Here is a 23,743-nt window from a genome sequence, read left to right on the forward strand (position 1 = left end):
GCCACTCCTTTGAAAATACATTATGGAACTAGAGCGAGTGCAGAGAAGAGCCACCAAATTAATAAAGGGGATGGACAATCTAATTTACGAGGAGAGGCTAGCTAAATTAAGTTATTTACATTAGAAAAAGGTGTCTAAGAGGGGATATTATAACTATATACAAATATATTTGGGGACAGTACAAGGAGCTTTCAAAAGAACTATTCATCCCAAGGGCAGTATAAAGGGCTCGGGGCCATCCCTTTAGGTTGGAAGAAAGGAGATTTCACCAGCAACAAAGGAAAGGGTTCTTTGCAGTAAGGGCAGTTAAAATGTGGAATTCATTATCCATGAAGACCAATGGCAGATACAATAGATTTGTTAAAAAAAAAAAAAAAAAGGGACATCTTTAGAAAGGAAAGGTATACAGGGATATACCAAATAAGTAAACACGGGAAGAATGTGATCCAGGGATTAATCCGATTGCCAATTCTTGGAGTCAGGAAGGAATTTATTTTTCCCCTTATGAGATATCATTAGATATGACACTGGGGTTTTTTTTTTGTTTGCCTTCCTCTGGATCAATAAGGAAGTATAGACAGGGGATAAAGTATCTGTTGTCTAAATTTAGCATAGGTTGAACTTGATAGACGTATGTTTCAACCTCATCTACTATGTAAGTAAGGAGAGGAACCAGCATAGGTTTAGGGAGGTATTGTTTTTAATGTGAAGGTTTGCACCGTTTTTGCAGGATCAATTTTATAGCGTATTTGTCGGTGTAGGTGATCAGCACTAAACTAATTTCATTCTAGAAATGGTGTTGGAATACCGATCAGAAGGACACATTCCTACTTTAAAAATTGGATTTACTGTATTTTAGAGATCAAGATAAAGATATATACACACACACACACACGTTATGGCAGATATCTTAGTATAACAGTTGTCCATTTGTCAACCATGCTAGCTCACATCATCTGATGTGTGCAAATACACACATGAAATTTGGACCCTGAATGCAAAGATAATTCAGAAGCTTCAGACAACTCAAAGAAGGGTATTACCTGAGTGAAACAGAAAAAAAAAAAAAAAAAAAAGAAGGTAGTGACATCACATGGGTGATGGAAGTAAAAATAGCAGTGACCAGGTACTCTGATTCCAAGACAACGACAAAATGGTAGGATGGGAGAATTAAATCAGAACATTTGTTGGAGCAAAGTTGAGAAGAGAGGTCTGCAACTGCAGTACCTGGGAGACCATTGGGGAAGCCTTCAGTCAGCAGGTTGCACCCCTCTTTTTGACTCTGCTTGTGCAACTTTTGCCTCCAAGCATCCTTCCTGATCTTCGAGACATGGCTATAATCACCGCCTTTTCAGCAAACCATTTGGTTAGTTTGGGCCTGCGACTACTCCTCGTACTCCCCCACTCAAATTTGCATCCCATCAAATATGTTCTATGCTAAACCCTATTATTTTCTGCAAGTCTTCCATTGTTCAATTTAGAATATACGAGTTCAATGGTAGGGACTACCCAATTTCCATTCTTAACATACGGTTTAATGCAGTTGTGACACGGTGTGTAAGCCCTTTACAGAATTAGACCGTACAATATACAAAGTAACACAGAGGAGTGGTGCAGACCGCTCTTGGCCAACAATGTGATGCCAACACCACGTTTTTTAACATACCCATAAGTATGAATGTCAATTCTATCACTATGATAAACCCCCTACAGATCTTTACATAGGAGCACGTGCAGTTATGCTAATGAGTGATTTTCTAAGCATCAGCCATTGAAACACCTCAGTAATTGCCTTACTTTCAATACTTTGAATCATACTTTTTGTCAAGGAACAAAATGTGTCTTCATTTTGAAATGCTTCTACTTTTTCTCTTCAAGGCCAGTAAGATGTACTAATAAAAACTTAACTGCCACAACACACTTCTGAAAAATAAAAGCGTTTTAATTGAAATTGTGAGACATTATTTCAAGCAATGATAAAGCTGCTCTAATTAAAACACACTACAGGCATACCCCACTTTAAGGACACTCACTTTAAGTACACTCGCGAGTAAGTACATATCGCCCAATAGACAAACGGCAGCTCACGCATGCGCCTGTCAGCACATCCTGAACAGCAATACCGGCTCCCTACCTGTACCGAAGCTGTGCGCAAGCGGTGAGACTATAGCGCCTGTTACAAATGCGTTATTTACATCAGTTATGCACATATATAACGATTGCAGTACAGAACATGCATCGATAAGTGGGGAAAAGGGAGTGTTTCACTTTAAGTACATTTTCGCTTTACATACATGCTCCGGTCCCATTGCGTACGTTAATGCGGGGTATGCCTGTGTTACATACATGCTCCGGTCCCATTGCGTACGTTAATGCGGGGTATGCCTGTACTATGGTTCTACTCCACAGAACGGTCGGTGCCTTGAGCACTCCCATGCATGGATATAATTGAATGAACGGTGGTGATCTTATTTAAAGTAGGTGTGTATTGCATTTTAAATGCCACAAAGCTTTTTGCACTCTTACAAAAATAAAAATGATCTGATTTACAAGTCGTTCAGTAAAAAAATAAATATATATATGTATGTATATTATATGCAATAAGCAAGAGCACTCAAACATTGATCAGCATAGTTTGATCATACAGAGGGATAAGTGTCCAGAACCGCAACAACTACAGTATGAACAGGTGAGTTACAACTCTAAATCAATACCAGGATCATGGTAAAGTGGCTCAAGAGGAAAATAAAGAAGCAAAAAGCTAAAATCAAAGCCTGTCCTGCAAGTGGTCAGCACATTTGATGAATTAGTCCATTTGAAGTTAACGCCTCATTATCCTAATGCAGAACATTGGTGATAACATTACTGAAAAACATTTTCTTTTGCACCAACAGTATATATTGTGCTACGTATGCAATTGTCATACACAAGCACTGATCCGTATAGACCTTACAACCTTTTAACTTCATTTTGGTGCCAGAGACCCAAATAAGTATAGGTCACAAGGAGATGGCACAAAAGCTGTGATTATAGTAGGCATGACGGTGCATGCGATTTCGCGTGCTGCAGCCGATACGGGCTGGCCATAGTGCGCACGAGCGTGACGCAGATCGACCACGCGGCAGATTTTTCAAAATACAAGCTACTGTGGTTTTTTTTGTCACGCAGCGGTGTCACGTGAGCTTTTCAGGCAATGGGGCAAACCAGTCTGGTGACGCGTCCGCCACGCCTCCCGCTCAGTTCATCCATCGCTTGGGCGAGAGGCGCGCGCGACGCCATTCGTTCCGGCACATGCGCCTACTATAATCTTAGCCTAAGAGTTATTCAAATGTTGAATGTGCCAATCAGGGCACTATTGTACTGAAACGCCGACTGACTGCAATGGAAATCTCTGTGCAAATAACCCAGGACTCAAAGCAAATTCACCTCTGCAAAGGCAGTTCTGTCATCAGTAGGTTACTACCACTTCTTTTTGGGCTGTACAAGGGGTGCCATTTCCTTCTGGATACTAGTAATTTTTCTGAAGATAGATAAATAGATAGGGATAGGCAGTGTTCGACAAACCTATACATTTGCACGCCCCGGGCGAGTGGATTTAACATCGTGGCGAGCTCCTATTGGCACAGGCATCACACGTTTGGTACTAGGTGGCGAGTAGATTTTTTGGTGATTTGTCGACCACTGGGGATAGGTATCACCACACTTTGTTAAGTTATGGTGGGTAAAAAAAAAGTGACAAAAACCCTCCACAGAAAAGCATATAGCAAATGGAAATATTACTGTGTGCTCACTTGCATGTCTTAGATATATATATTTATCAATGACATGCAAATGAGCACACAGTAATATTTCCATTTGCTATATGCTTTACTGTGGAGGGTTTTTGTCACATTTTTACCCACCATAACTTAACCAAGTGTGATGATATCTATCTATTGTAGGTATACATCTATCGAGACAAAAATTGCTGCGTCTGTATTAAATGTTCAGGTGATATTAAGTGCTCAGAGGGGGAAAAGAGGCTATTCTTATATAAACATAAATGACACAAAAACATCTATGATGGAAAACTAAAATGGTGATGACAAAAACAAACAAACAAACAAACCAAGGGAAAGTAGACAAGGAGGAAAGGGATGGGGGGGGGAGCGGGGAGAAGATGGAACAGACCAGAATTAACCCAATAACAGAAGAATACCAAAAAATAATAAACCACTGCAGGATGATGCCGACAGCTGATCTTCAGGAACAACCTACTTCCTTGACCACTACAAAACCAGAAGCCAGCGCGGCTCCCATAGCGTAATAGAGTAAGGTACTGTCATTTTAATAAAAATACCAGATGACATGACTTACGGCCACTCACAAGCTAAAAGATAGAACAAGCATAAGGAACAAAAAGGTATATCTTGCGTCGGATATCACAATAACTCCGTAGATAGAGACGCGAAAGCAGCGTGGAGAGATGCAGGAACGCTTCTGCTTCTGATGCTGGACCTGCGCGTCCACACTGTATTCCCTCTGCAGGCACAGCTCTCGCGATACCACTACCAATGCCGGTTAAAATTCCGCTGCTGGTTGCTAAACCAGTGTACTCAAATTGTGATAATGCCAGACCAGACAATACCAGAGTCCTTGAAACACACACACACACTAAAAATCCATTCTCATACAAAAGGACATGTACTTTTTACAGTGTTTAAGCCAAGGGGATTTCCTGATGACTGAAGGGAAACGCATGACTATGGAAAAGAAGCTGTTGAATATTCAATCAGAGTTCGTTGCATCGCACCTGTGACAAATGCAAATGACAGGATTTGCTACAGTTGTGTTTCTTTAATTCAGAGTCTAAAACTCAGAAAAAAATATCAGAGGTTAAGAGTGCCTATATCATTTTTTTTTTTAATTAAAGTTACATGCCGACAATGAGTAACAGACCCATATGGGGTTCCCAATGCGTTTCGCACTCAGTAGTGCTTTATCAAAGAAATAGTTATTGGTAAAAATACATACAGAACAGATTACGGTTCCATTAACCAAATGTTTTATTACTTTCATCCCCAAATATTTAAAAAAAAAACTGTAGATATCACAATTTTGTTTATTAATTTCACTTAATTTAAACAAATAAATAAAATAATAAAAGAAGAAACTATTTTAGTTTAATTTGTGCTTTCAACAAACATGGCAAGGGAAGAAACAAGGTGCATTTTGCCTAAAACCTCTTAAGGGGTTCCTTTCCTACATACTGTATTAGTTCGGCCATACAGAAGACAAGACATTTTAAGGCATTGTGCTGGCAAAGTGGACAAAACTGTTACCCACTCTGCAGCTCGAATCCTTTGTGCTGAGAAGTCTTAAAAGGTTCAAGGATGCCAAGGAACACGAGCCAATATACACATGAAAGAAAGAAGGGATGACCAGAGGTGCGCTACCTGTGAAGGTATTTGAGGCGTCCGAAAGAGACACAATGTTAAAGTGGCATGGTCATGCGATGGAGTCTGTGAGGTACCTGCCAGGAGACTTCTGGGGACAAACAAACATTTGTGAATCATGCAATGATTGACGAGTGCCGCATATGCCAGAGCGCCTAACTTTACCTATCGTTCCCAGCAACACCACAGGCTTAACATACAGGGAACTGAAAGAAAACATAGGCTGCAATAACAACTTGCTGTGTGTTTGCCGTCCTCTGACACTTTTGTTCTGCATGGCTACCTATAGCTCAGCTTTACTGCACTCCAACCCTCTCCAAACACAAACCGATACCTGCACTCTTACAAAGAGCATGCCTAATAATAATAATTATGATACTGTGTCGTTTTATAGGTTAGTTACCTTCTTTCCATGGAAAGAATGGTATGGTTTTTAGAACATTATTTGGGAATCTTTCAATTCATCTATGCCACCAAGTAATGAATCTAAAAAGGTTCACATACTTTTACACACATGGATATTGAATTTTTAATAATTTGTGGATAAATAAAGGTTGAAAAAGTATCATGTTTGTGTGTTTGATCAGGTTATGTTTATTAGATTATTAGGACTTAGATTAAGATATACCAACATTTTAGGTTTTAAATATGTGAAAATCCTAAGGGGGTTCACAAACTTTTTCTCACCACAGTATATGAACTTAACAGTATGGTATAAAGCATTAAGCTCATACCCACAGAACATTTTGCACAGGAAAGATTTGTTTTCCCCGCTCTATCTACTGTATATATCTCTATATAGCTATATCTATAATGTTGCGCTCACTCACAAGCTCAATTGGGGCTTTTTGAGATACTTTATTTAACGTTTCAAAAAGGCACAACTAACGTACATAGATGCTTTGCAAAATACACGCCTTGTTTCATTGTGATTAACGTAAAAACATCCCTTCATGCATCAAGATAATTGTTTTCTTGACAATTTAAGTAGTTACTGCAAAAAGCTTACATTCCCATTACCATGGATCTCAGAAAAGTGACCTCACCAAGTACACAAGAAGCTGGCACTGGACATTAGTGTTACCATTTTATTGGATCATGAGTGGAGAGATCTATGCCCATGACCTGTCATGGTCTTAATCATTTCCTCTTCTGATGCATCCAGAGCAGATGGAGCAGGTTGTGTGGCAATTGCCATAGAGTACTTGTCTGTCCTTAAAGCAGCAGTCCAAGCTGCTTCCCCCCTTAATGTGCATCAATACAATCCACACAATTAATTAGCCAAGTTGCCGATCGATCGGCGAAGATTCGGCTCAGGGGTTCACTAAATGTCTGTTAGTGCAGCAGAAGAGGCATAAAGATGCAAAGTTCTGTTGTGAAGATCATGTGACCAGGCAGTCACTAGATACAATTGGTGCACTGCTAGAGAGGGCAGGGCTCAAAAAGGGGTGTTCCAGAGCCTGTTTCAGAAGAGAAAGGGGATGCCATTTTGTAAATGGTTACTATAGAAACAAACATGCTTGTTACATTATAAATACATTACAAATGTAATTCAGCATTGTTTAAAAATAGTACAAAACTGATTTCTATCAAAATTAAAAAAACAAAAAAAAAACCATGTAGGATATTGCTTGGTCTATAGCTTTAACTACAGGTGTGAAGCCGGACACGAGGCATTCTATTGTATTGTGTAGGTTTGTGGGTACATGCATATTGACTTTATTTCTATATTCCCAGGTCATCCACAAATGTGAGACATTCAATGTAGGTGGCTGGCCCTCCCCCATTTCTCAACAAGGACACCAAACATGTTATTTCCCAAACTCCTAGACATCTAATGTTTAGGGAAGTAATTTCTGAATATGGATAATGTAGAAAGGGATATTAAGGGACATAATCGTTATTCTGTCTTTCATCTTTTCTAGAAAAATGTTCTAACATGGATCGGGCAACCCACGTTAGAAAGCTTTAACAGTTAATATTCTATTGATTTTCTTACCATTAAAAATATCTGAAATCTAATGAGTACTTTCCAGCTAATAATTTAGTCACATACGGTACATGTACCGATTAACATGCCTCTTGCCTCCGCTACTAAAATTAGATTGTAACCTGTTACCAAGTACAACCTTTCATTTTGTGTAATAAGGCTACAGTATTTATTGTAATGGAATAAAGTTGCTCTTTATGGTCCAGTTAAAGTGAAATAAGACCTGTGTCACGAGTGCACTACTATCTACCATTGCATACAAACGTCAAAACAAACAAAAGCCATTTTAAAATGTGATTTATCCAATTAGTATAAATCAGACATTAAAGGGGAGTTATCAACCATGTTTGATACAAACATTCCAAATCAATTTTCAGAAGGTTTATCATTAATAAAAAATACAGCCACATGTTATCTAGCCCAACATGCAAAAGTGACCCACAGATAATTCACGTTATTGTAAGCAGTTACATGTGACATCCCCGGCTGCTTCTGAAAGCAAAATTACCATAATTGAAGAGCATGCGTCAACCATAGCCATAGAAGAAACAATCCTTTCACGGTGTCTTTGGATAGCACAATTAGATTTGTTTTAATCAAGGATGCAGAGTACAGCACAACTATGTACATGTATACTATCCAAATGGGAAATATTTCCCATTTTTATAAAGTGTTCCGATAGATGATTATTTTTTTACATATAGACTGGAAGCCGGGGGTCTCGAGCCGCATTAATCCTGGGGATGTCCTGGTTTCAGAGATACTTAATGGAGAAGGTGCCACTGGTTCAGTCCCCGCCGGGTGAAAACAAAATCTAAGTTTAAAAACCCCAAGTAACGCCGGTCATTGGGAAACCTTAACGTTATCCATTGCGGCATTCCATTGGCCCGTGAGGTTTTTTGAAACCTCCACAAAGTAATGGCAGCACCTTCTTCGGTGAGAAACTTGGGAACCGGGAAGTTCCTGAAACTGAAATAAACGCGGTTCAGCTACAGGGACACCCTGCTTCACAGACAGTCAACAACAGCCACACAGCGACACACACAGCTTTTACTGTGGAGGATTTTTGTCACTTTTTTACCCACCATAACTTAACTGCGTGTGGTGAAACCTATCCTAAGCTTCATTTTGCAAAGCCAGTATAACCAACCCCACACTCATGAGACCCATTAAGGTCGAAACGGCTGTCTGTGGGTGGGTTTGCTGGCTATGCATCTTAACCCAGGCTGTGCTCAAAGCTGTGAAATGCAGCAAGCATAAACTTACAGGGGACCATGTTATATTGTTTTGAAGCAAAGGGTGGCACTGTGTGTTCATTTGCATTTCATTTCCCAGAATCCCTTGCTGTAGTGGAAGCACTGTGTGATAATGGTGAAAGCCAGGGTTGCAGCCCAGTCTAAGACATGCAAATCAGCATACAGTAATATTTCCATTTGAGAGGTAGATATATATATATAAAAATTAAAAAAAAATTAAAACAGATGTAAAAAATAAAATGCATCAACTTGGGACTGCTCACTTAAGTCACAAGACCCAAACAAATTAAAACTAGAGGGGTGTTTAACTGGTCTAAACACTTGGCAGAACTTTAGCTAACTACTATTTTAAGCCTAACAAAGTTGATTTAAAAAGTAAATAAATAATGGTTATGCAGTCTATTCGTCAGAAATAAAAAATACAAGTGCTTCTAATGGCATAACAAGAACCTTAACAGTATTGCCATTTGTTAAAGAATCCCTCTCTATAATCTAATAAGCATATACCATCCCCTTCTGCATTGGTGGGGTAAAAAAAAATGTCTTATTGGTTCAGTAATAAATATCACATGAGCTTCCTCATAGCGGCACCATAGGAACTGCTTCAGAATCCTGTCTATCGTGTTCTTTGCACTGATGTACAGTCTACCTAACAACTTTTACTCTAAATCTGAAATATTACCAATGACACTGATTAATTGCAAGCATCACACACATTAAGTGCTATGGAATTAATTCTCATGAAAAATATTCAGCACATTTTCTAACTTTGATGGAGAACTGTTTAATAAGGCAGAGTTCGTAAAACTAATACTGGACTGACTTAGTTTTAATGTCAATCCAGTAAACTCTTAGGCCACATCCATCGAGAGTACGACCGCGCGATCAAAATGCCGTTCATCTATGAGGCAGACAATAGAGCGCGCAGCCACGTGCGCGATGAGAAGCACCGGTGCTCGCAATCCATGAGCAGACAAATACATGTGTTTGTCGTATGACGGCCGGGTCACGTGAGCGGTTCACCCAATGAGGGCGAACCAGCTCCGTGATGTCACGGCGACCTCATGGCCACAAATCGCTGCAGCTACAGGCGCCACGCGCATGGTCGCATAGGTTCACCATGGACACGGCTTACACATTTTCCCTCTGTTCGTTCATGTTGTGCCATACATGAAACGTGCTTTTAGAAGGGGTGGAGATAGTTAAATAGACTTGCATGCACACTACATCTCCATTTCCATCTCCATGCTCAAAAATAAAATCTAAGAAGCGCTTCAACGAATGTTTTCTGCTGTAGCAACGTATGACTGGGAAGCTTAGTATCACAACAACTAAAACACGTAATTTGTAATAAGGATTTTACCAAATTCTATTTATTCTACCCCACACTTACTCCATCAGCTGGTTAACTTTTAAACATAAATCAGCCCAGGCAAACGTGGCCTGCTTTTCAAGTGGTCAATAATTGGTAACAAAAAATTACTAAAAATACAACTCCTGTTTTACAGTTAAATATTTTGTTAACTGTTGCATAAGAGGTGGACAACTTTTCCATAAGATTCAACATGTTCATATCTATAATTCTAAGTTGGATTCCGTCTGTTTGTTTGTTCAGTATGTCCGAAGCATCGAAATCTCAGAAACGGCACCACGTAGCAGAACGAAACTTTCACTGGACATTCTGCTGCGGATTCGTAGGTCAACGCAACTATTTTGAGCTTCCAATGTGACTCACCTCCCAAATTATGGGCATTCTAAGTCTCCCTCGGCTGTTCAGCAAATCTGTTAGAGCAGGAGCATGGGGCGGGGGGCGTAGCTACTAAGGGAGGGGGCGTGTCCTTCCTTGGATCGGGGCTGTGTGTGTGTGTGTGTGTGTCTGTGATGTGAGATGTGCGGGGGAGATATGCCGGCAGGGGGGGAGATGTGCCAGTAGCAGGGGGGGAAGAGATGTACCAAGTGGGGGTGGGGGGCGCGGGAGAATGTGCCGGCAGCGAGGGGACATGCCACAGCAGCGCGGGGAGATGTGCCGCCAGCAGGGGGGGAGGGGGGACATGTTCCGGCAGCGGGAGGAGACACACACACACACAGACAGACACAGACTACATCCAGCAGCGGGGAGGGGGTGGGGGGCGTGGACATGTATTCAATATTACATTCCCCGGGCGAAGCCGGGCACAAAAGCTAGTTGGCAGTAAAAACAAATAAGGGATTTGCTACATAAGCAATGACATGGTCACAGATTTCTTCCACTGAATGTATAGTACAGTATATTCTTCTGTAGCATGTTCAGATTTTTCAGAGGATGAACACTGGAGATGTGAGGGTTTGTCTGACAAAAACGTGAACTGCAGCTCAAAATGATCATAAGTGTGCATATAAAGAAAAGCAGAAACCTGATAAAACTATTCTGAAAAGCCTTACTTTTTCTATTGTAATCAGGATGGAGCCACCTTAGACTTTGGAGGTCATTAGAAAGAATAATGAACCTTGAAAGGTTACGCCCTGATGCAGCTCACTTTACATCTTTGGGAGGGCTTCAAAACGGTCTTTCTCCAGCGTTTGTAATGCAGAGGAAGATTAATTGTTTCTGCTTTTCACAAATGAACGCAAATCAGTGCATATTGTTGATCACATTGTTTGCAGTGCCATCTTTAAACGCTTCAATGTAATGCATGAGATCACAAACCCAAGATAAATACTTTGGACCTAAAGGATTGAAATCATTTTATTTAACACCGATTTGTACTGCTTTGCCCACCATGCCTAAAATGTTGACATTACATTTTCAAAACTATACTAAAGAAAAGCCCTGCTGCACAGACAGTATGAGCAGGCAGAGGCTCATGTTACATTAGTTCTCACTTACTGTGTATCTCTCTGCCTTTTGCCAAGGGGAAAGAAAGGTGAGATGAGCGTGATCCTCCCCCTACAATGGCCAGCATAGTGTTGGAGGATTTCTCACCAATCAGCAACTGTTCTGCCAATCGGTGGATCCAGCATCCATCAGCTTTCAGTGCTCCTTTGAAAGGCCATGAAGTAACTACAGGCATAATAAGGCTGCACTTATAGTGCCTTGCGACGGAGCTCAGAATCAAAAACATTGACACCGTCGCAAACGCTTATAGTACGCACGACGGAGCAACCCAAAATTTTGAAGCCGGGTCTATTTCATTTTTTTTAGAGACAGTCGCCACATATGACTGTCTAACATAATCAGAGACCGCGGCCCACCCCCTTTCGTGACGTCGCTGAAAATCAAATTATAACTGTCGCTGGTGGCGACGTCATCGGTCGCGTCGCCAGCACTATAAGCGCGGCCTAAGTCAGATCACAAAATGCAATCGATGTTCTCTTTATAGGGAGTGGGGAGGGGGGGGGGGAATATAGCTTTACTTAATGACTTTCCCTTTTATCTTTGTTTTATATAATTATGCCATAAACCGGTAACTGGGAGGGAAAAATAAATGTGCCACAATAAGTATGTGATACTATAAAAGATTACACCAGAGTTGGCAGAAATAAAACATAATTCACAGGTCGCAAACAAGTACAATTTTTTTTTTATGGACGATTTAATCTAAGAAACATTATGGGATTTTCTTCTTGATTTACAAGACTGTCCCTATAAACATCTCGAGAGTTGAAAATGGCCGAGTGCTTTCACTTTATTTCAACTACAACACTTTTCTAAGGCCTGCGATATAGTGCACGTGCGTCAATGATAATTGCCTGTGTGAGCCCGACGTTGCTATAGTTGAAACGATCGCTCGTGAGCATTGGCATGGCAGATCTGAGAAAATACAAGAAATTTTTATTTTCGCGCTGTTGCCGCGCGACGCTGTGAGCCAATCACAGTGCGGCCTAATGCTGTTACGTCATAGACACCTCCCAGCTGGGCGCGTCACCGCTTGCCCCAGACACTAAACGCACACGCTATGTCGTGTGCACCAGCGTGTACTATCTTACAAGCCTAACAGAGCTTCTGCTAGAGGAGCACACGCACATACATGCAATGACAGAAGAAAAGAACAGGTACTCTAAAATTACAAGTGTGAATTGATTATTTGAAGCAATTAAACAAATATTTGCACTTTTCTATTGTAGGGTTCTATGCAATGTTTTTTCAGATAAAAAAAAACAAAGTTCCAATAACACATTTTTTCTTTACACGACATAAAATGCATGTGCAAGTAACATTTCTGGGACAACATAATATTTTTAAGAAGTAAGCCCAACACACACAATTGTGTTTTCAATTAATATTTTGAACGACTTATTAAATAGAATAAAACCGCACTGTTCATACAAGATCTGTATTGAGCAAAATAAGCCTGTATTTTCATGACATGCAAAACTTGACATTTCAATATAAATAGCCTAACAAATTAAGAGTGAAAGCTATTAAAGCCTTTATTTCACGATTTTTCCACGTTTACCCCCACACAGTAATAATTACTGTAATGTATGCCTGTTTTAAAAAAAAAAAAATGTACATTTGCAACTCCATTTTCGCTCATGTTTTATTAAAACACTAGACATTCCTCAGAAATTTGGCTCTTCTAGCGAGAAAAATACTTAATTTAGGGAAATAGAGTTCAATTAAATTGGGCAACACCCAATGGATTTAAACATAGAAGAAACACGATGCTTGATTTAATTTGAGATTTAACCTTAAAATTAGTGACAACTACAAAATAAACTTAAAATTTATTTTAGAAGGCCCATAGATATTGATGTTTTTTTTTTTTTAAATACCCATTTAAGTAAAATTAGTACGAAACAAAGTGATCAAGGAATAAAAAATAAGCACAATACTAAGAGTAACATGTAACATACAGGTACAGGCCAAGATCTCTTCTAAGGCTGCATCCCCGCTGGCGCTGAGCGCGCGGTGCTTGCCGCTTTTACTTACATAAATATATATGTGTAAGTCCCCGCTCACGTGCGCGAGCACACACAAGCTTGCGTGAGTAAACCAAAAAAAAAAAATTAACTTTCAAGCGCGCTCAACTTGTCCGCAATGACGCCCCGCGCGCGCGCTTGCGAAATAGGCAGGACACCCTGGCGCTCATGCTTAGAAAGTTGGTGACGTCACCGCTCTCAAGCATGAGCGCGGTCAGCGCCTGCGGGGACGCAGCCTTACACAGATACAAGCACCTCAATTGTGTCCCTAAATCCAAGACGACATGTACTATTCACATTGAATAAGAGACTGCTATAAATCGATATTTAAAAAAAAAATAAAAGTATATATTATATATGTAAAAAAAAAAAAAAATCCTCCAGAAAGAAGGGGCAAATCCCCCAACTAATCACTGACACAAAAGATCCTTTAGACATGCAGAAATGCAAAGGGATGAATGGAATTGGAAGTGTGACCAGGCTCTGACCATCTGGTCTCACCAGTGCAGGCATTAGCCAGGCTCACAAAGTAAACATACATGGGGCAATCAGAACATTCCTGGGACACGAGTCACATAGAATTTGCCCAATGGTATACGCTAAATTTGTGAACAACATTAACAAACGATCTCCACTGGATACCATGTGCGCGATAAACTCTAGACAGAAAACAAACCCGATTCCCTTTGTGACAAGTATCAGACAAAAACCTGTTTCTTAATGCACATCTGACGTGACAAACACTACGCCACACAGTGACAAACACTGAATAAGGCTGCGATTAAAGTGCCCGCGATGGCACACATCGCCAAAACAAATACCTGCATTCCGAAGGTGCACATAGTGCGCGCCACCGAGACCGCGCGGAGGTGCCGAATCCAGGAGAGAAATTAATTTGTGTCTCCAAAACGACGGCCACGTGAAGTGAACCAGCCAATGAGGACGAACCGCTCGTGACGTCACGGCCACGTGTGCAGGTTTAGAGCGAGCAATGGCAGCGCGTGACATCACATGCGCCGATCAATTATAATCAAGGCCTAAGAGTATTGTATACTGCGTACCAAATTCAGCAATCATTTTCTGCAGATACATATTTATAGTTACTGCGGAAGAATTGTGATTAACCCATCATGATTTACCCCTATGTCGTCAGGTGTATACATGTAGCTGTAGCTCTGGATGTTTGGCTCGTGTGCTTTTCATGTGTATAACATACACCTGTATACCAACCATGCTATGCTGACTTCTCAGCAAGGAAGGGATTAGCAGAAGATGTGCACATCTGGCTCTCTGCGGCATGATCGTTTAACCCACAAGTATTGAAAAGTGTTGTTGCAGAAATACTGCAACGCTCTGCAGAGTTCCCCAACTGGCGCAGGAGCCAGATACTGCAAACGCTCTGCAGAGCAGCTCCCTGACAGACGCAGGAGCCAGATATCACAAGCAACAAGAGAAAGAGCAAATGGCCACAGGTAGCCTTATAGAGAACACAGGGAGAAGAGGTGGGATGTGAAAAAGAGGGAAGGGAGACTGCACAGGATGTGCTTGTACTGGGGAAACTAAAGCATGGGCCTGAGGGCTCACATTGTGAGAGAAGTAGCAACACAATCAGAGGGAGGGATGAGAGGAAAGATGGAAAGAGGAAGCACAGTGACACTGAAGGAATAAACAGAGAGATGGATGGAGTGGGGGAAAGATGATGGCAATGAGAGACTGAAGGAATAAATAATGAGGGGGGGGTGAAGGGGATTAAAACATCTGATTTAAAGGAAGCTACTGACAATCTGTAAAGCTACAAGGAGGGGGCAGGTTAGGATTGGGGAGAGATCTCTTTAGTGCAGATACAATGTGTGGAATAAACCCCCTTGCATTTACACACTGCTTGTATACCGATACCCCGCAGCAGAGCCTGTATCCGTCGTGTTATGGGGCCCCTATAATGCGGAGCGCACTTGCAAATCCCCCCCCCCCCCCCCAAGTCATGCAGGGGAGGGGGTATTAACCCCTTAACGCAGTAACAGAGACTAGTCATACTTAAAGAAGATGTGCGGTAAAGGGGGGGAAGCAGCCCACCGAGTTTGTTTGTGTGGGAGGGGGAGCAGCCGCTTCCACTGCAAGATGCCGCAATCAGGCTGGGGAGAGGCGCGGCGCGCGTAAGGACACGCCGGCTGGGGCAAACGTTCCAACGCGTAGGAATACGGAGAAGTGTGAGAGGGTTTTGAGAAGTGACCGGTACTCACGGTCGGGTGGATGGGAGCTGCCTCCCGCTGCTGCTGTTCTTGCTGCTGGTCGTGGTGGTGGTGGTGCTGCTGTGCGCATGCGCAGTGACGCCAACGGATTCCCACCTTCTGGCTGGAGAAAAGAGGCGGGACGAGGCGCAGTGGGGGGGTGTGGGTGGGTGCGGGGTGCGTCACTGGTTGCCAAGGTGATGTGAGTGGTGCTGCTGTGCTGTTGTCACTGGTGGGAATGGCCCCGAAATGGGACCTACTGTATGCGAAGTCCTCCACGAAAAACTCACATCTGTGAGATGTGGGGATTTTTTTTTGTAGCAAAACTATTTATTTTATAATAATAACAACTTTATTTTCATACAGTGCTCAAGCACTCAAAGAGCTTCATGATTACAGTCTGGTGCGCGGTATGCAGCACATAGGCATGTTACAGACACAGAGGAGCTTACAATCGATGTTGTTGGTGCCTGAGGCACAAGGAGATAAAGTGACTTGCCCAAGGTCACGAGGAGCTGACACCGGGAACTGAACGAGATTCCCCTGAGTCATACATAGTGTCACAGCTTACAGTCAGTGTCATTTCTCACCTAGCCGCTCCTTTTCTAATGGGAAACAAGTTTCATCGGTGACTGTCAGTGAGACTCCGTAGAAGTCTTTAGTATTGGAGAAGGGGAAACAGCCCTTACTGATCTGTATTTCCAAACCTCTTCCATTGATCTGTAGGTCAGTGCCCTTTGACTGACCACTTGCCATTCTTGTGTTCCACAATGAAACATAGAACTCTGTCAGAGCGCTCATCAAGTCTTAATCATCAAAAAAACAAGTCTTCTTTATTTTAGCAACAGAATATCATAATAGATTGTCAAAATCATAAGAAGCATGTCATATCGCCACCTGCGGTACATAGTTAGGTCCGGAAATAATTGGACACTGATACAAGTTTTGTTATTTCGGCTGTGTACCAAAATAAATTAAAGTTACAGTTAAATAATGAATATGGGCTTAAAGTGCAGTCTATCAGCTTTAATTTGAGGGTATTCACATCCAAATTGGAGGAAGGGTTTAGGAATTACATCTCTTTAATATGTAGCCCCCTCTTTTTCAAGGGTCCAAAAGTAATTGGACAATTGACTCAAAAGCTGTTTCATCGACAGGTGTGGGCTATTCCTTTGTTATTTCATCATCAATTAAGCAGGTAAAAGGTCTGGAGTTGATTCCAGATGTGGCATTTGCATTTAGAAGCTGTTGCTGTGAACCCACAACATGCGGTCAAAGGAGCTCTCAATGCAAATGAAACGGCATCCCTAGGCTGCAAAAAAAAAAAAGAAAATCCATCAGAGAGATAGCAGGACCATTAGGAGTGGCCAAATCAACAGTTTGGTACATTCTGAGAAAAAAAGAACGCACTGGTGAGCTCTGCAACACAAAAAGGTCTGGACGTCCACGGAAGACAACAGTGGTGGATGATCGTAGGATCCTTTCCATGGTAAAGAAAAACCCCTTCACAACATCCAGCCAAGTGAAGAACACTCTCCAGGAGGTAGGCATATCATTATCCAAGTCTACCATAAAGAGAAGACTTCACGAGAGCAAATACAGAGAGTTCACCACAAGGTGCAAACCATTCATACAGCCGCGGCCCCTTTTATTCTCCAACATCTCCGAATTTTTTCGGGGATATTTTCCGAATGCCACGCACTTCACCGCGTTCATGCCGCATTCACGTTCATGCATTCAATATTACGAGCGCTACAATACCGGAGCAAATTCCGGAAAAAAAATATACTGCATCTGCCCGCGGTAATCAGAGTTGCGCCAATACGACCGCATTAGAATAAAGGCGGCCGCCACTGTAAGCCTCAAGAATAGAAAGGCCAGATTAGACGTTGCCAAACAATATCTAAAAAAAGCCAGCCCAGGTCTGGAACAGTATTCTTTGGACAGACGAAACTAAGATCAACCTGTACCAGAATGATGGGAAGAAAAAAGTATGGAGAAGGCTTGGAACGGCTCATGATCCGAAGCATACCACATCATCTGTAAAACACGTGGAGGCAGTGTGATGGCATGGGCATGCATGTCTTACAATGGCACTGGGTCACTAGTGTTTTTTGATGATGTGACAGAAGACAGAAGTAGCCGGATGAATTCTGAAGTGTATAGGGGTATATTATCTGCTCAGATTCAGCGAAGTTGATTGGACGGCGCTTCACTTTACAGATGGACAATGACCCAAAACATACTGCGAAAGCAACCCAGGAGTTTTTTAAGGCAAATAAGGTAAATATTCTGTAATGGCCGAGTCAATCACCTGATCTCAACCCGATCGAGCATGCATTTCACTTGCTGAAGACAAAACTTAAGGCAGAAAGACCCACGAACAAACAACAACTGAAGCTGCAGTAAAGGCATGGTAAAGCATCACAAAGGAGGAAACCCATCGTTTGGTGATGTCCATGCGTTCCAGACTTCAAGCAGTCATTGCCTGCAAACGATTCTCAACAAAGTATTAAAAATGAACATTTTATTTATGATTGTGTTAATTTGTCCAATTACATTTGAGCCCCTGAAATAAGGGGACTGTGTATGAAAATGGTTGCAATTCCTAAACGTTTCATACAATATTGTTGTTCAACCCCTTGAATTAAAGCTGAAAGTCTGCACTTCTATTGCATCTCGGTTGTTTCATTTCAAATCCATTGTGATGGCGTACAGAGCCAAAAGTATGAAAATTGTGTCAGTGTCCAATTATTTCCGGACCTAACTGTATATGTAGTAGACTAGTGGTGCTCAAACTGGATTTTTCAGGAGGGGCACGGGCTATTGCAGAGGCCCCGCGCTCTTCCCTAAGGCATTGAATTTAATGCCAGGGGATCGCGTGAGGCCTCTGCAACTCTCAACTTACCTTGATTCAGCTGGCTGTGACAAAAGGCGCCGTGGGATCATGGTGTGACGTCACATGACCCCCGCACGCCAGAAAGCAAGGTAGGGAGGGCGAGAGCAACGGGGGGCAGGACGAATAGTTTGCTCACCCCTGTAGTAGACAATCGTCCCGGGCCCACGCAGCCCTTCTCGTAGTCCTAAAACGTCTTTGAGACTTGAAAATATGTAGTTAAGGCAGAGCATCCAAAATAATGGAGTGTAACACGTGTTCCCCCCCCAACCTCACTTAGAGGCCAGTTTGTGGGGAAAGGAGCGCATTACCTCGCTGTTTGGTGCTTCACCTGTTAGTTCGCAATAGGTCTGAGTGGTCTGCAGATGTAATGAGACTTGGACAGGCTTGGTTCTTACAGGATTCTGGTTCATCTTGGTGTTTCAGCGCCTGCAGTAGTGATGGCTCCCACAGTGTAGGCGTCAGCACCCACCACTACACACATACCTTCTCTTAGCCCAGGGACTGACACCATAGGCTGAAGTATAATTCCAGGATCTTTATTCACAGCATACATCATTCAGCTTAGCAGCATACTTCTCTGCATACGCCCCAGGACTTCTGGACTGTGCTTTTCTTCCACTGCTCCAGGTGGTCTTGACTAGCCAACCAAGTGAACATGCTTACCCCGCAATGGGGAAGACTCATAGTTCCCACCATCTCTTCTCCCTCCTTCACCCTAGTGAGGGATTAAGCAGGGGCACACTCCTTCATCCTCTCTCTCCCAGGGGGAGAGGAATACTCTCTGCCTCCTTCTCTCAAGGCTGCCAGAGAAAGACTGCACACATTCTCTCCAAGGTGGAGAGGAAGACAACACTAACTTTAGCCTACTCCCCTTAGAAACTTCCAGAAGGGTTCATGGACTGTACCCACCTACAAGGGGCTGTACACAGGCCATTAGTCACCACAGACCTTCCTTCACTTTCTGGGGAAGCAGGAAGGGGGGCCAAGGGCCCACAGATTAACCTGTGAATGCCTGGATCTTAACAGGGCTTACATAGCAAATACACTATGTGGGGAGAAACAGGTACGGCTGGACATACCCTGTTACACACGTTACCATAATCTTATGGGTATTACAGTAGCACTGTTTGTATATGTAGCCAGGACTGGTTTCTGGCTACCAGTCTGTCCTCCTGGCAGTAAGCCATGGTAAGAGCAGGCCGGCCAAGATTAATGCTGGATTTTCCCCACCCACAGCAGCTTCTATGAGTCACAGGGGAGGAGGTGCAACTAGGCCTGTGTGTGTCCAATCGGAGTCAGACCTGTTTAATGCTTTTCTTGTACTTAAGGGGCTGCATTGCTAAATTTACTCAGTTGTCTCTACCCCTGAGAGAGACATATTCTCACCCAGAAGTGCGGATTGGCTGTGCACTTACTGCCTTCTCCCCTGGGGGAGTTAGGACTGAGACCATACCTCTGGCTCTAATAGAGAGTCAGGGAAGAGCAAGGACTGCTGTGGGGGCCCTGTACCCGCTGTGGAGGTCCAGGGTACATCCTGAGGGTGAAGCCCCAAGAACTGCTGTAAACACTGTGTGAGCTGTGTATGCTGACCATCTGCAATGTATACAAATAAAATTTGATCCTGTTCAAATATACCTTACTGCCTGAGACTGCAATCTATCAGGGGGGAGTGAAAATAAGTTCTCCTGCAGGGATTGTCACCACATCCCTGGGGCATGCAAGAGATGGAGGCGCTGTCACCGTAAGTACGAATCAGTTACACCCCAGAAGCCTGTTCTGTTCTCCCCTACAACAACGCGGGAGATTCAGATCTACTGTGAGCCAGCAGTTATGCACCACACCATGTAGCAGTGAAATCTCCCTGGGGGAGGGAACGGGGGAAAAATGTGTTACATATATAAAGCATAGCAATGGGTCCAGATATAGCTACCCGTCCGCAGATGAAACGACGAGAACTTCGCGAAATGTGTAAGAAGTACACAAGGAGTAAGCAAGTCTGTCTTTCTACCCACGCTATGATAGTAACTTTTTAAATCGGATGAAAATGAAAAGATATTTTAACAAAGATTATTTTGGGTGCTCCCTCTATTCTATACATTTTCATGTTTGAATATTTTGGAAGGGGGTGACATTTGAACACATGGTCTTATGTGTGAGCCTTTCAGAACCTTTTATCCACCTACAAAGTCTGAGAGATTCAAAGGTAGGAGTCTCTGATCACTACTTGCAGAAATCTGTTGTGAATCTCTAGTTTCATCTGAAAGACACCACTAATGTTCTCTCAACTTTGGAGAAGATTAAATGGAACAGGTAACATGAAATGTCACCTCTCTCTATACATCTATGGCAGCGGTGCCACAACTGGGGGGCGTGCCTAGGTGGGGCGTGGCGGTTACAGGGGCCCCACACTCTTCCCCACAGCATTTAAATTAAATGCAGGGGGAGGCGTGAGGCCTTTAATTCCCTTGCCTGGTGTTGGTCGGGTCTTCGGCGATGCATCGCCATGGTAACGCGTGTCAAATGACGCGGCAGGGTCATGTGACATCACATGACCCGCGACGTCATTTGACGCCGAGGCCTTGTAGAGGGGGGCGTAAATGCTGCGTTTCCCCTGCAGGGGGGCACAGCTTAAGAAGTTTGCGCACCCCTGATCTATGGAACACACCAAAAGTTTAGCAGCCATTAAGAAAGGGATTTCATCAGATTCTGATATGCTATAGAATAGGCTCATTTTATACTTTAAGCCAGCGGTGCGCAAACTGGGGGGTGTAATAATTTTTTTTTGGGGGGGGGGGAGTGTTTACAGAGGCTCCGCACTGAGAGCACGAGGCCTCTGTAGTTTACTTACCCGGCTTCAGTTCCCCCGTCTCCATGGCAACGCGGCATCATTTGACGCCTGTTGCCATCGAGACATGGCGTCAAATGGCGGGGCGGGTCACGTCATTTGACGCTGCAGGGGGTTGCAACAACGGTGGAGATCAGGCTTTAAGCTATAGAATTTATCCTAAAAACAATTTTTTTTAAATATATTTGATGGAAGCTGTTTTTTTTTTTTACAAATGCACGGCCATGGGGCCCAGGTTCACACCAAGCTATGCAAACCTTTTCCCAGGAGTCTGGGAGGATGGTCAAACAACCTGTTTGGTGCGAACCTGGTCTCATGGCAGTGGCGTAGCTAGACATTCGCGGGCCCCCGATTAAAAAACAATTCAGGGCCCTATTAATATTAATCAGGACTGCAGACAGATTTCCCGGGGCCCAGGACTAGAGTTATGTCCGGCTGTATTGCGAGCCCCCCCCCCCCTCAATTTCATATCTCACTAGTCCGCTCTATTTCCCACCCTCTTCCCATATATTTCTCTCCCCTCCGTCTCACTCCCTCTTCCTCAATCACCCCCCCTCCAGCCTCACATGTATTTCTCTCCCCCGTGTCTCACTCTTACTACCTTTTCCTCACCCACTACCTCCCTCCTCTCCCCCTCTCTCCTCCTCTCACTCGCCCCCACCTTCCGTCAATTCCCCCAATACATATTAAAAAGCTCACCGCTCCCCCAATACATTTTAAAAAGCCCCCCACTACACCAATACATATTAAAAAGCCCTCCACTCTCCCAATATGTATTAAAAAGCCTCCCTATCCCCCAATATGTATTAAAAAGCTCTCCACTCCACCAATACATATTTAAAAGCCCCCCACTCCCCAATACATTTTTAAATGTCCCCCACTCCCCCAATATATTTTTAAAAAGCCCCTCACTCCCCAATACATTTTAAAAAGCCCCCCACTCCCCCAATACATTTTAAAAAGCCCCCCTCCCTCAATACATTTTAAAAAGCCTCCCACTCCCAATACATTTTAAAAAGATCCCCATTCCCCCAATACATATTAAAAAGTCCCCCAATACATATATAAAAAGTCCCCCAATACATATATAAAAAAACAGACTTACCTTGTGGATGGTCTGTGGGGGTCCGTCTGGCAAGTTGGGTCCAACCTCTGGCCAAGTCCGGCTGCCGGTCCTCTTGTGGCCCCGGCTCTCCCTCACTGCAGGCTTCTGTCCCACGCCAAGCTGGCACGCACCGGGCCTCCCTCCATATCGTCGCGCACCGGATGCTGGGTCAGGCCTATTTCCGTTGCGCTGACGTCACAGAGGCCCATCAGCGTGGGACAGTGATAGATGTCTGCAGGCATCTGAGAGAGAGTAGAGGCCCGGTCGCGAGACGACCGGCAGCCGGGCCTGGCCAGAGGTCGGGTCCAACTTGCGCCGCAGGCCACTGGACCCCCAAGCCAGCGGGCCTGGGACACCTTTACCTTTTGTCCCCCCTGTCGGTGGCCTTATATTAATACTGCCTGCAAATTTTTCTCCCTCCCACCCCCATGCTCTATCTCATCATCCCTCCTCATCTCTCCCCATCCCTCCTCGTCATCATTATCCCTCCCCCTCATTTCCTATCTCCCCCCTCCTCTTCCTCTCCCCCCTCTCCCCCTCCTCCTCCGACCCCCTCATCATCTTCTCTCCCCCCTCCTCATCTCTCCCCCATCTAATCTTGTCATATCTCCCCCTCATCATTATCATCATCTCTCCGTCTTCATCTCCCCCTCCTCCTCATTAGCTCTCCCCCTCGTCATCATCATCATCAGATCTCTCTCTCCTTAGGGTGACCAGAATTCAAATTTAAAAAACAAGGACACATGCGCAGCGCCCCCCCTTTTTTTTATTTTATTCCTCACTCTCTCCCTCCACCCATCCTCACTCTCTCCCTCCCAAGATCCTCACTCCTCCCTCCCCCATCCGCACTCTCTCCCTCCCCCCATCCTCACTCTCCCTCTCCACATCCTCACTCTCTCCCTCCTCCCATCCTCTATTCTCCCTGTCCGCCCCATCCTCACCCCCATCATCTCTCTCCCCATCCTCTCCCCTCCCCCACCACCATCCTCTCTCCCTATCCTCTCTCCCCCAATTTTCTCTCCTCCATCCTCTCTCCTCTCTTCCCCCATTATCTCCTCCCTTCCCCCATCCTCTCCTCTCTTC

At 43.6% G+C, this 23,743-nt stretch overlaps 1 protein-coding gene across 6 annotated transcripts in view; it reads right to left on the minus strand.

Moving 5' to 3' along the window:
• The window catches only part of CYRIA (CYFIP related Rac1 interactor A), a 91,865-nt gene extending 75,920 nt beyond the window's left edge, over positions 1–15,945 (minus strand). For 2 of the 6 annotated variants that reach the window (XM_075598392.1, XM_075598397.1), the window contains exon 1: positions 15,824–15,945. The gene's annotated coding sequence lies outside the window, so the exon portion shown is untranslated. Of the gene's footprint in view, positions 1–14,404; positions 14,424–15,656; positions 15,780–15,823 lie in introns of those variants that run through there. The other 4 variants (XM_075598393.1, XM_075598398.1, XM_075598395.1 and 1 more) reach the window with 3 other exon arrangements.
• Between the last annotated feature and the right edge of the window lie 7,798 nt (positions 15,946–23,743).

This window comes from Ascaphus truei, chromosome 4, assembly GCF_040206685.1.
Source record: "Ascaphus truei isolate aAscTru1 chromosome 4, aAscTru1.hap1, whole genome shotgun sequence".
In the NCBI taxonomy this organism is placed as follows: domain Eukaryota; kingdom Metazoa; phylum Chordata; class Amphibia; order Anura; family Ascaphidae; genus Ascaphus; species Ascaphus truei.